Source organism: Eubalaena glacialis, chromosome 3, assembly GCF_028564815.1.
Source record: "Eubalaena glacialis isolate mEubGla1 chromosome 3, mEubGla1.1.hap2.+ XY, whole genome shotgun sequence".
NCBI classification, from domain to species: domain Eukaryota; kingdom Metazoa; phylum Chordata; class Mammalia; order Artiodactyla; family Balaenidae; genus Eubalaena; species Eubalaena glacialis.
The window spans coordinates 175,399,082-175,413,263 of record NC_083718.1 but is presented as its reverse complement, the minus strand read 5'-3'; the positions used below and the strand labels follow the sequence as shown (position 1 = coordinate 175,413,263).

Genomic DNA, 14,182 nt, shown 5'->3' with positions numbered 1-14,182 from the left:
CATTGTAAAGCAATTCTACTCCAATAAAGATGTTAAAAAAAAAAAGACCACTTTGTCACAACTACAATCATGTACTTCATGGAATTTTAGCTACGATACACTATTAGAGTCTTAAGATTTTTATACTTCCCTTTTTGAAGTCCATTTGGTGTTTCTGCAGAATTAACAATTTTGTGAACCTGGTAGTGCTTGTAATTCAGACTTCCATTGAGACCAAGGGCAGTACACACAGCTGGACACTGTGTGGCAGTGTTTAAATACTCTTCCAAAAGCTAATGCCACAGCTCTGTGCATTGATTGCAAATGCAGCCCAGGGTTACGTTTGTCTTTTCTATTGCTGTTTGTCGCATTTTGTTTAGATAGATGGTCAAAATGAACGCCATTGCTTAAGAAAAGCATAAACACAATTTAGTCACTGAATATGGCTGTATGTAGGTTATTACTGTGGGGAATCTTGGTTTGGCCAAAGTATTATTTTTAATGAAAATCCTGACAGACCAAGGTCCTTTATGTTTCCATAACACTTAAAAAAATGAACAAGCTATCCAATTACCGAGGTTTCACTTGTATCAATGTAGTTGCACATATAAAATTTGATTGTGAATTTATTTTTCCAGGACTTTTAAATTATGAACATTATTTGAATGAAAGAGAACCAATCTATTGATTATTTACAACTGAAATACAATTTTATTTCATAGATATCTTCCCATATAGTACATAAAACAATGAATCTGAAGCCACCCCCAAAACATGGGGTGGGGTGTCTTCCTCATTGTCCTTCACCTTCTGAGATGATACCACTCATAGTGACTGAAATCAGACTAGGTGGCTTAAAACCACAGAAATTTATTTGTTTACAGTTCTGGAGGCTGGAAGTCCAAGATCAAGGTGCTAGAGGGGTTGGTTTTGTGAGACCTCTTCCTAGCTTGCAGATAGTGGCCTTCTCACTGTGTATTCACATGGCCTTTTCTCTGTGCACACCTGTCTCCTCCTCTTCTTATAAGGACACTAGTTCTATTAGATTAGGGCCCCGCTGTTATGACCTCATTTAACCTTAATGACTTCCTTAGAGGCTCTATCTCCAAATATAGTCATAATGAGGGTTAGGGCTACAGGGGGAGGGGTGGGGCATGGAGACACAATTCAGTCCATAACAGTGTTATTAACAAACATTATATAATTTTAATGTGTGATTATTGTCCTCGTACATAAACTTTCTCAGTATTCCTCTGCCTTTCAGATATGCTGCCATCACAAAGACTTTGCTTTGCCACATTGCCAATTTCATTCCAGTTAATTATAATACAGGTATCTCTATTGAGTGCTCAATGTATTCAAGGAATTATCCCAGATTCTGGAGATATATCCATTAATGAACCATCCCCCTGTAAGTAACTTGTAGTCTGACCAGATCTTTAGAAATTAAGAAAACTGCCACCTTCAAAGATATCTAGGAGTTCAGGAGTCCCAGATTGTGAACCACCTTACCTAACAACCAACTTCCTTGTAAAAAAAAAAAAAAAAAAAGTACTTTATTGACTAATTAATGTAACCAATATTTATTGAGTGTTAACTTTGAGCCTAAGATACAGCAATAAACAAATTGTATTAACTGCTTGGCCTCATGAAACTTGTATTCTAATGGAAGAGACAGACAATAAACAAATTAAGATGTAGAATGTAATGTCAGGTAGTGATATTTTGAATTAAAAAAAAAAGTTAAGGAGAAAGAGGACAACTTGTGGGGGGCGGGCTGCAAGCTAAGGTGCGAGGGAATGCCTCTCTGAAGAGGTGACATCTGAGCAGAGACTAGAAAGAGTGGAGGAGTGAGCCTGTGGCTGTGCAGAGGAGGAACGTTCCAGGTAAAGGACAGGTGCAACGGTCCTAGGGCAGGAATGCGGTGTGTTTCAGGGGCTACAAGGAAGCCAGTATGACAGAGCAGAGTGAGCCGGGGGAAGAGTGATAAGTGATGAGAGCATGAAGGATCCTGTAGTGTATTTTAGTCTACAAGAAAAGAAGCCATTGAAGCATCTGGAGACCAGAAGAAATAGAAGCTGATTTATATTTTAAAGCCTCTCTGGCTGCTGTGTGGAGAAAAGATGGGGGGAGTGGAGGCCCAACATGGAGCAGAGAGACAACTGCAGTGATTAGAGTGAGAAATGATGCTGGCTTGCACTAAATTGATAGCATGGAGGTGTTGTGTGTGTGTGTGTGTGTGTGTGTGTGTGTGTGTGTGTTTTAAGGTAGGCCCAACAGGTATTGCTATCACAATTGATTAGTAATTTTTTTCTCTTTTTGGTCGCGCCGTATGGCATGCGGGATCTTAGTTCCCCAACCAGGAATCGAACCTGTGCCCCCTGCAGTGGAAGCACGAATTCTTAACCACTGGACCGCCAGGGAAGTCCCTGATTACTAATTTTTCTTTTTTTTTTTTTTTAATGATCACCACTCTTAGGTTCCTTTTTGTTTTTTGGCTGCACTGGGTCTTCATTGCTGCGCGCAGTCTTTTCTCTAGATGCGGCGAGCGGGGCTACTCTTCGTTGCGGTGCGTGGGCTTCTCACTGCAGTGGCTTCTCTTGTTGTGGAGCACGGGCTCTAGGCGTGCAGGCTTCAGTAGTTGCAGCACGCAGGCTCAGCAGTTGCGGCACACGGGTTCTAGAGCTCGGGCTTGGTAGTTGTGGTGCACGGGCTTAGCTGCCCCACGGCATATGGGATCTTCCCAGACCAGGGATGGAACCTGTGTCCCCTGCATTGGCAGATGGATTCTTAACCACTGGACCACCAGGGAAGTCCCCCTGATTAGTAATTTTTAATCATGAAATGTTACATACAAAAAATAACCAACACCTGCAATATTCCTGACCAGTACTCCTCAAATCTGTGCATCAGAAACAAGGAAAGTCTGAGAAACTGTCACAGTTAAGAGGAGCCTCAGGAGACATAAATGTAATGTGCTGTCCTGGATGGGATCCTGGAACAGAAAATAGACATTAGGTAAAAACTAAGGAAATCTGTATAAACTATGGACTTCAGTAATAATAATGCATCAATATCAGTTCATTAATTATACCAAATGTACCACACTGATGCACAATGTTCATAGGGAAACTGTGTGGGGGGGTGTAACATGAAACCTTCTATACTATCTGTTCATTTTTTCTGTAAATCCAAGTTAAAAAGGAAAAAAAACCAACAATGTAACTCACATCCATGTATCCATGGAGATGGCTGGTGGTGACGGATGCACAATGTGAATATACTTAATGCCACAAAACCATATACTTAAAAATGGTTAAAATGATAAATTGTATGTTATGTATATTTTATTGCAATAAAAAAAAGATGTTTGACATTTTTGCTTCAGTTTGGTTTTTTTTTTCTGTCCACAAGGTTTAGAATTAGGTGATTTCCTCAGTCATAGTATTATAAGTGACAGAACTGATTGATATTTGAACCCAGATCTGCCTCCAAAGCCCATGCCTTAACCACCCTGCTTTATTGTCCCTCCATTAGTGTCCGTGGGACCCCTCCTCCCCTTGCATTCCACATATATTCCAAGGTCTTACCTCCCCCAGAGAGCTCTTAAGATTACTAGCTCATATTCATTTATTCAACAAATATGAATTGAGCTTTTCCTAGGTACCAGGAACTATGCCAGTACCTTTTCCATACTCGTTTAATTCTCATCACAGCCCACAGTGAAAGAGGTAGTGCTATAGACCTGAGAAAACTGCAGCTTGGAGAGGTTACATCACTTGTTCAGTATCATAGACCTAGTTGTACCCAAGCCAGGCATTAAACTCAGGTGTGTCTAGCTCTAAAGCCAAAGTTTTTAATGGCCTCCTTGTTCATTGGAGACAAGAGTATTATTTCTATTATTTCTGGTATTGTGTTTACCATGAGGGAAGGTTCACAACTCACATTGTTAGTAGCTTGAGTCGCCCTCATTCTCTAATTGTCTATACCTGTATTTTATGATAGATTCCTCTGGTTATTGATTGTTTCTTCTGTTTATGTCTTTTATCTCTCCCATAAGATCTGAACTTCATATACATGGAACTTCTTTTTTACCTCTGTACCGTGGCATCTGAAGCTAGAAGGAAATTGAGTGTTCTCTCCCAAGCCTCTGCCCTTTCAGAAGTTATTTTTCAAATAGGAGGCCACCCAGCTACTCAGGGGAGCCATGACTAGAACCCTGTTTATATCTGCTCAGCTAGGGAGGGCACATGGTGCCACGGGTCTTCAGTTTAAACACAGGGGAAGGTGAACATCAGGGAATCAATGGCGTGTGAAAAGGTCCATAAGACACCTTTAAATCTCTTTCATTAAACTTTTAATAGAACCATTCTCTTAAAGTTGATCTTCCATGGCCTCCAAATTGCCAAAAGTTTTTTTCTGTTTTTATCCTTTTTATCTTAATGCCTTCTTTCTGAAGCTCTTCTTTCCCTGGCTACCATGGCACTGACCCCTAGCTGTTCTTCTGTGATCACACTTTATTTTCTTTAACTGTTCCTCCTTCCACTTCCTAAAATGTAGGCAATTCCTAAGGCTGTCTTGAACCCTCTCCTTTTTCTTTATTCTTGCATCTACTTCAAGGGTTTCTGAACAATGGATCCCACATCTTTAGCCTTTTCTCCAAGGTCTAGACCTGAGGCTCCAGCTGTTTGAAAAATTCAGCTTGTGCAAAGCTAACTTCAACACCTACTCTCCACACCAAACCTGATCCTCCCTGTAATATTCAGTGCAAAGTCATCCTTTTCTCTCTGTAAGGATCCCATGCTTCCTTAACACCTCTTGCCTACATCTTTACAGAAGTACCTTCGGGGTCTCCGGATCGATAGTCTAATCCTACTAGTAACCTAGTAACTGATTCCAAAGTATTCGTATGGTCAGCTCAGATGATTTCCCTCTGCTGTGCAAAGGAACTTTAAGGGGAGTCCATTGCCTACTAACTCAAATCGGGCTTTCAAAAAACCCTTTATGAGCTGGTCTCAACTGGCCTTTCAGGTCAAATTAATCTATCTCATTTTCTTTTGACATGTCTACACTTCTCTAATTCTGTACTTTTTCCTAATACTCTTCCTTTTTCTAGAAAGCCTCCCTCATTTCTGTTAAGACCTGTCAAAAATAAAATCAGATCAAAGTAAAATGTTAAGAGTTTACTGTGCGTACAAAAGAAGAGTTCGCAAACTGGTAGACTTCAGATAGAAAGTGGCAAGAAGCTCAGAGGCATGTCCTTACAGGATGGCTTATAACACGAGAATAGGAAGTTGTTCAACCTTTACAATGATTATTACAATAGGGGTTTCCAGACAGTAGGAGATTGGTTAAAAGTGATTATCTTATACCATTTTAGGAAGACAATTTAAATTTCATTTATGATTATCAGAGGCATTTACAAGAAATAATCTAAATTGAATTTCGTTTACATTCATGAAATAAGCTAGATTAAGTTTCCCTTTCATGGCCTAATTGGTTTTGTCTGCTCAGGGGATTTTTTTTTTTTTAATATTTATTTATTTGGCTGCTCTGGGTCTTAGTTGCGGCACTCGGGATCTTCGTTGCCACATGTGGCATCTTTAGTTGCGGCATACGAACCCTTAGTTGTGGCATGTGGGATCTAGTTCCCTGACCAGGGATCGAACCCCTGGCCCCCTGCATCAGGAGTGCAGTCTTAGCCACTGGACCACCAGAGAAGTCCCTGCTCGGGGGATTTTTAAGGCTGGTCTCCACTTTTGGTCATACTCTCAGCAAGTTCTTGTTCCTGTATATGTTCTAGTATAGGGTTACTCTCGGGTACCACTGTTGACGTTGGTAGGATGGATTGGTTTTTTGTTTGTTTGTTGGACGCACCACGAGGCTTGCAGGATCTCAGTTCCCCGACCAGGGATTGAACTCGGGTCCTGGCAGTGAAAGCGCCAAGTCCTAACCACTGGACCACCAGGGAATTCCTTTCTTTCTTTTTTTTGGGGGGGGGGTGGATTGTGTGCAGTCACTATTACTGACAGTTGTATAGTCATGGTAGACATGGGTGGTTGGATCATTGAGTTCTTCTAGTTGTCTAATCCTGATGGACATCATTTGATGCGTGAGTAGCTGCTGAAAGGTATTTAAATCTCTTGAGAAGATGCAACACACTAGGGAAATTGATGTGATGACTATGAGAATAATACCCAAGGACTGAAAAATTCCCTAGGGCAGAGATTCCCAGGAGCCAAGACTTAACTAAAGAAATCAGTGGATGAACCGTGTCACCTATTTGGCGAAAGATAAACATCTGACCTTTAAGATCTTTTAAATTTGGGGTAACAATTCCTGATTTATTAACATGGAAACATTTTTCACCAATGACAATACACGCACCTCCTTGTTGGGCAGTTAGGTGCCTAAGACTCTTCTATTTGTAAGACTTCTGAAGCAAGGCTGGAAACCTGGGTATCTAAGGCTTGGAGAGAATTAGCTGTGTCACTGAAGCTTTTTTTTTTTTTAAGTTTTAGAGATATATAAAACAGCCTTTTCTAATTTACAGGTGCCAGTATGAAGAATTAATGCTCTGACAAAGGAAGGAATCCAGCATTGTGTGTAGTGAGAGGGTTTTGGTGCTTCATGGATTTCTCTTATGAACTGTTATCTTATGAATAAATGAATCAAGATTGTGGTTTCATGTGCAGATATTTTTTTTGTTTCTGACTATTGGGAGTTAATAGCTCTAACCCACAATGACCAGTTTAGGGGAAGTTCCTGATATAGGGTGGTGTTGCATTGGAAATAAAGCCCCACTCCTCTTGGGGACAGAGTTAAATTTTGATGGTCTTGGCTTGGGCAATTTGTGGATTGGTTACCCAAGGTTTCTTCAAGAACCATGAGCAAGCAGTGCTTCGATTACTGAATTTAGACAGAAGGAAGAATTCGCCATGGGACTGGAGAACATCCAGTCAGGGAAATTTTATTTTGGTCATAGTATTGGTAATGAATATAGGTAGAGAATCTTTTAGGGTTTTGTTAAGAAAGTCTAATCCGAACAGTTTCATTACACTACTGAGGAATGATAAGTCCCAAAGAGGAACAATCTATTTGATTACTGAAAATATGAAGTGGAAATTTTTCTTTTATTGGAGGATGAATAGGAAATATAATTGGGAAGAACTGGTTAGTTAGGCTTTAGGAATGTGTCCATAATCCATTGGGTTGATACCAAACTGTTTTGTTAGCAAGATATAACTGTAAGAATACATCAGGATCTTCATCAATCTGGGTACAAATCCAACATTCTACTTAATTAGTCACTGATGCTATTTTTTTTTGTACAGTGTCAATTAAGTGGTGTTTATACTTAACATTAGTAAAGGCTTAATAGAATTATTAATAATAAAAGCATGTTAATTTTGGCACCAGTGGTCTTGTTCCGTTGACTTGGGAAAGTTGTCTACATCATGTAGTTGTCTGCTTCTGGGGAAAATTTTCCCCTGGTATCCTTAATTTTAAGTCAGCTGTAGGTTGACAGGTCCAAGAGTCTGAGGGAGCTCTTTTTAGTTGAAAGATATGAACCCATGGTTCAACACTCTGTAATTTGACTACTATCTGAGAGGTTAAAAGAACCTGATGGGACTCCATCAAGGTTCAAGTGCAGCTTTTGGTTGATGTGTTTTCCTGAATATGGTCACTGGGTTCCAAAGTGTGGGGTAGAAAGTCCTCATCAGGTTGAGGGTCTCTAAAGGCCTCTTTGACCTGCTGGAAATAAGCTTCTAATATTGCACTAGAGCCTTACAGTACCTGGTCGTATCAGAGTTCACAAGAGCTGGACGAGCATGTGGGGTTCTATCATTAAGGGCATGGGTCACCCAGTAATGATTTCATCAGGCGTCAACTTATTTTTTTTTTAACATCTTTATTGGAGTATAATTGCTTTACAATGGTGTGTTAGCTTCTGCTTTATAACAAAGTGAATCAGCTATACCTATACATATATGCCCATATCTCCTCCCTCTTGCATCTCCCTCCCACCCTCCCTATCCACCCCTCTAGGTGGTCACAAAGCACCGAGCTGATCTCCCTGTGCTATGCGGCTGCTTCCCACTAGCTATCTATATTACATTTGTTAGTATATATAAGTCCATCAGGCGTCAACTTATATTTTCCAAAAGGTGTTGATCTTATTGTCATAAGAGTTAAAGGTAACGCTTTAGGCCGAGGTAATCCTGTGGTCTCAGTTAATTTCGTCAATTTTAATTTTAGAATGCTATTGGTGCATTCAACCTTTCTTGAAGATTGAGGATGACAGGGACAGTGGTAGTGCCATCACGTTTGAATAACCTTGTCTAGTTGTTTTATAACTTGTCCAGTAAGGTGAATCCCTCTATCACTTGAAATTAAGTTTGGGGACTTCCCTGGTGGCGCAGTGGTTAAAAAGCTGCCTGCCAATGCAGGGGACAGGGGTTCGAGCCCTGGTCTGGGAAGATCCCACATACCGCAGAGCAACTAAGCCCGGGAGCCACAACTACTGAGCCTGTGCTCTAGAGCCCGCAAGCCACAACTACTGAGCCCGCGTGCCACAACTACTGAAGCCCGCATGCCGAGAGCCCATGCTCCACAAGAGAAGCCCGCGCACTGCAATGAAGAGTAGCCCCGCTCGCTGCAACTAGAGAAAGCCCGCACACAGCAACGAAGACCCAATGCAGCGAAAAATAAATAAATAAAATTTTAAAAATAAATTAAGTTTGGGATTCCGTGAAGGGGAAAAACATTTTCTAATAATTTCTTTGCTACAGTGGTGGCATCAGCTTTCCAACATGGAAAAGCTTCTACCCATCTAGAAAACAGACATACTATTATTAAGTACATACTGATGGCCCATAGAAGGAAGCAAATGAATGAAATGCAAATGCAAATGTTCAAATGGTCCAGATGGTAAGGGAGCAGTTCTGGAGCCACTATAATGGACTTACCCAGGATATGTGATTGGCAGGTTAGACATTAATTAGAGATGTTTCACACCATCTTAGAACAGTTACTCCACCAATACTTTTTCATAATTTGAATCATTTTGTCAATTCCATGGTGAATAGTCATAGAGTGCTCGCAAAAGTGGCAACTTCAGGGATTCAGGAAACACCAGGTGGCTACTCAGGGCCTCCCAGTCTTCTTTTTATATCAAATTTTCATCCTACTTGGTGCCACTTTTGTTTTCTAATATAGATACATTTGCTTGTCTGTTAAATAAGTTATCATAAGTGATTTGATTTGGATCAATTTTATGGAGTTAATTCATTACAGAGTTTTGGTACATTTTGAATCTCTTGAGTTGCAACCTTAGCATAAAAGTCAGCTATAACATTTCCTTGATATTCATGGTCTGATCTGTATAAGCTTCAGCTTTTCTGACAGCAACTTGTGAAGGTAGTAATAGTGCAGAGGAGCTCAGCCATCTGAGGTCCATTTTTTATAGGCATGCCATTTGATGTTAGGAATTCCCTCTGTTTCTATAGTATACCAAAATCATGGACTACTCCAAAAGCATACTCTCTATTGGTCATACCTATTTATAGTTTTATCTTTGGCTAACTCACAGGCTTGAGTCAGGCCAACTAACTCTGCAGGTTGTGCTGAATTAAATTGGGGAAGAACTTTCCTTTCTAATAATTCATTTGGGGTAGTAACAACATAGGAGCCTGATATTTTCCTGCAGAATTTTTGGCATAGGAGCCATCAACATAGAGTATTAATTCTGGATTGGTTAATGGGGTTTCCTGTAAATCTAATCTAGGAGTCAAATTTTGAGGAACCAATTCAATACAGTTATACGTCTCTCCTTTGTTGGGTAAAGGTAGGAGGGTAGCAGGGTTTAAAGAGTTATAGCAAAGAATGCATAGGTTTGAAGGACACAGGAAGGAGCAGAATCTCATAAGATGTTAGTCTCCTGACTGAGAAATGCTGTGAATGCTCAGTATTTAGTAAACTTTCTACAGCATGAGGAACCTGTAGATATGAATCATTTCCCTGAAAAAGTTCCAAGGAAGACTCTACAATTTTTTTGTTGCTGCAGCTACTGCTTTTAAACAATTTGGATATGCCCTGGCTGCTGGGTCCAACTGCAGGCTGTAATAGGCTATACGTCTATTTTTTCCTCCATGTTCTTGAGTGAGGACTCCTAAAGCCCGATTGTTCCATTCATGGATGAACAATACAAAGGGTCTAGTACATTTCGGGGGCAATAATGTGGGAGGATTTTGTAAAGCCCATTTGAGTTCAGTAAAGGTTTCCTTATGTTTTATTTCCCAAGGAAGAGATTACTGAGTGCTATTTTTAGTTCATAGAGTGGGGAAGCCAATAAAGAAAAATATGAGACTCAGGACCTACAATATCCTGCAAGTCTGAGGAATCCTTACAGGTCTAGGATAATTTTGAATGGTATTTATTTACTTTTTTAATACTTACTTATTTATTGATTTGGTTGTGCTGGGTCTTAGTTACAGCAGGTGGGCTCCTTAGTTGAGGGGGCAGGCTCCTTAGTTGTGGCATGCAAACTCTTAGTTGTGGCATGCAAACTCTTAGTTGTGGCATGCATGTGGGATCTAGTTCCCTGAGCAGGGATCAAACCTGGGCGCCCTGTACTGGGACTGCAGAGTCTTAACCACTGCGCCACCAGGGAAGTCCCAAATGGTATTTATTCTTTCTAAAGACAGAAAGATTACTTTTGCAGAGAAGTCATGACCTAGATAACGAACCATCTCTTGTGGTAACTGAAGCTTATCTTGAGGCCTTACAGCCTTTATAAGCCAGTCGTTGTAACAGATATGTTGAATTGATTCCTACATATTAAATCATCTACATATTAAATCAAGGTAGAATTTCTGAGAAATTGCAGCAGAGTGTTTAAATCCTGATGTTAAATTTGTGAAAAGTGTGGGGGAGCCTCGGTAAATCCCTGATGCATTATCGTCCGATACTACTTGATTTCTCCAAGTAAAAGCAAATAAATATTGACTTACCTTGCCCACAGGGATGCTGAAGAAAGCAGAGCATAAGATCACAACTGTAAAGCATTTGGATTCAGTTGGTATATTTGCCAACAAAGTACTTGGGTTTGGTACCCCTGGAAATGTCAGTATCACAGTGGCTCTTACTTATGGCTCTAAGGTCCTATACAAATCTCCATCCCCATCTACAGGGTTTCTTTAAAGGCAAGATAGGAGCACTGCAAGAATTGATACAGGGGATAATTAGCCTCTGACTTAATAAATCTTCTATTATAGGGGTGACCCCTTATATGGCTTCAGGCTTTAAGGGGTATTGAGGTGAGTTAGGAAGCAGTTTAGAAGGATCATTCTGAATTTTAATGATCATTCTGAATTTTAATACTTTTTATCCCTGATAAAAAGTATCAGGGATTTCAGAGAGATCTATAACATCTATATTTTTATGGAATTTAGTAGTCTCCTCTGGACAATCAATTTGGGCTTGGAGAACACATAATGCTTCAGTGTCTGATGAGTCTGGAAAGTCTAAGGTTATTTCTCCTGAGGAAAATTTTATTTGGCCTTGTAATTTAGAAAGCAGATCTTCTTCTCCCCCCAAAACAACCAACTTTTTATTGAAGTATAATTGATTTACAATGTTGTGTTAGTGTCAGGTGTATAGCAAAGTTATATATGTATAACTTTTTCAGATTCTTTTCCATTATAGGTTATTTATTACAAGATATTGAATGTAGTTCCCTGTGCCATATAGTAGGTCCTTGTTATTTATCTATTTATATATAGTAGTGTGTGTCTATTAATTTATTCCTCCCCTCCCCCCTTTGGTAACCATAAGTTTGTTTTCTGTCTGTGAGTCTATTTCTGTTTTGTAAATAAGTTCATTTGTATCATTTTTTAAAAAAATATTTATTTATTTATTTGGTTGCACCAGGTCTTAGTTGTGGCTCACAGGCGCCTTAGTTGCAGCACAAGGGCTCCTTAGTTGTGGCATGCATGTGGGATCTAGTTCCCTGACCAGGGATCGAACCCAGGCCCCCTACATTGGGAGCACAGAGTCTTATCCACTGCGCCACCAGGGAAGTCCCTGTATCATTTTTTAAGATTCCGCATATAAGTGATATCATACTATATTTGTCTTTCTTTGTCTGACTTACTTCACTTAGTATGATAATCTCTAGGTCCATCCATGTCGCTGCAAATGGCATAATTTCATTCTTTCTTATGGCTGAGTAATATTCCATTGGGGTGTGTGTGTGTGTGTGTGTGTGTGTGTGTGTGTACATACCACATCTTCTTTATCCATTCATCTGTTGATGACATTTAGGTTGCTTCCATGTCTTGGCTATTATAAATAGTAAATAGCTACAGAAAGCAGGTCTTTACCTAGGAAATTCACAGGGGCAGTACTGCATAATAGAAAAGTATGACTTTCAGAGAAAGAGCCAACAGTTATGGGTTCCAATAAAGGAACTCTTTGAACTTGACTGGAAACTCCCACTACTAAGATATTTTTATTACTCTGAGGGAGGTTCTTCATGTATCACGGTGGTTTTAAAGTAAATAGAGTTGGGGGGATGGGGGGAAGGGAGTTCCCTGGTGGCCTATTGGTTAGGATTCGGGGCCTTCGCTGCCATGGCTCAGGTTCAACCTCTGGTGGGGAACTGAGATCCCACCAGCCTCATGGCACAGCCACAAAAAAAAAAAAGAAAGAAAAAGTAGAGTTGCTCTTGTATCTATCAACATGGTAGAAATTTCTCCATTTAAGTTTAGTTTAATTTTCATTCTTGAGTTAAAGGAATTATTGAAAGTAGCTTACTGGGCAATTTCTTGGAGCCTTATCATTGTTGACAGTCATCACAAGAATCTGGGAGTTGAGAGCTCTCTCTTATAGGGCAACTGGATTGCTAAAAGTGGCCTGTTCTTGGACTTCCCTGGCAGTCCAGTGGTTAAGACTCTGCGCTTCCAATGCAAGGGGCGCAGGTTCAATCCCTGGTAGGGGAACTAAGGTTCCATATGCTGTGTGGCGCAGCCAAAAAAGAAAAAAAAAGTGGGCTGTTCTTCCAATGCCCCTTTTGATTACAGTATTTGCAGCTATCTCTACCAATAGGGGCAAAACTTGGAGTAGGAATGGACCTCTTGAAGTTGGGTCAAGGTTGTTGCAGTCGTAGGGCCGTGAATTTATTTTCTTGATAGCAGCCTTTTTCTGTTCTGTTGTTCTTTCAAAATGTTCAGCAAGATGTTGAAGCTCTGGGAGAGAAGTGGCTTCTGATTCTAATTTATGTTCCCGTAACAAACCATTGAGTTCTGGGTTAAGCCCATTAAAAAAATGAGCACACAAGGCAAAACCAGTCCCCAGGTCTTTGAGACCACAATATTGTCTAAGTACTACTTCTAAACTAATTCAGAAACCTGCCACTGGTTTTTTTTCTAAAACAGGATTGCAATATGGCCCAGTCAATTCTCATAGGGAAAATCTTGGGAACTTCTTCAAGAAGCCGCTGACTTATTTTCTTGCTCTTTTTATTCTACCTCTGGAGGCATGTTTGTTGGGGCCTTCAAAATCTTAGGTAGGGTCTTTCCAGTATATTTCTTGAAGCCAATTTTGAGCATTTCCTGGACTCAGTGTTAACAAACTGGTAAAAATCAGGTAGTCCAGGGTCATAGGCACCAAGAATTTTGAAATTCTTCTATAAATTTATCAGTGGTTTGGTCCTTTTTAGGGTCTGGAAAATTATTTACAATGGTTCAAAGCTTGGCTCAAGACCAGGGTTTAAATTCTACTGATCCCTGGTTCATTAGAGTAACTTATTTTAAAGGACATCTGATATTTAGGGGGTTTGGGGGGAAAGGGTAAAAGATCAAAGGGGTTAGTGGGTTCAGAAATAATCAGATTAAGGAGAATAAAGAGGAGCAGAGGGATTAGCTGCAGGTCACTCAAGTCATTCATGTCGATCAGAGCTTTGGTGTTAAGTTTTTCGTTGGCTCATGGTAATGATTCCTTTAGAAGAGGCTATTTTAGAGTCATTTTGTCTTTCGGAGGCTTCCAAACCAATCGAAAATGCATTCCATCGGTTTTTTAAAAATATTTATTTATTTACTTATTTATTTATTATTTATGTATTTTGGCTGCGCTGGGTCTTAGTTGCGGCATGTGGACCCTTAGTTGAGGCATGTATATGGAATCAAGTTCCCCTACCAGGGAT

At 40.1% G+C, this 14,182-nt stretch overlaps 1 long non-coding RNA gene across 3 annotated transcripts in view; it reads right to left on the bottom strand.

Annotated features, from left to right (window-relative positions):
- Nucleotides 1–871: 871 nt before the first annotated feature.
- LOC133088862 (uncharacterized) overlaps nucleotides 872–14,182 on the bottom strand; it is a 20,928-nt gene continuing 7,617 nt past the window's right edge. For all 3 annotated transcript variants that reach the window (XR_009700553.1, XR_009700554.1, XR_009700555.1), the window contains exon 5: nucleotides 872–2,974. This is a non-coding gene — a long non-coding RNA (uncharacterized LOC133088862). The remainder of the gene's footprint in view (nucleotides 2,975–14,182) is intronic.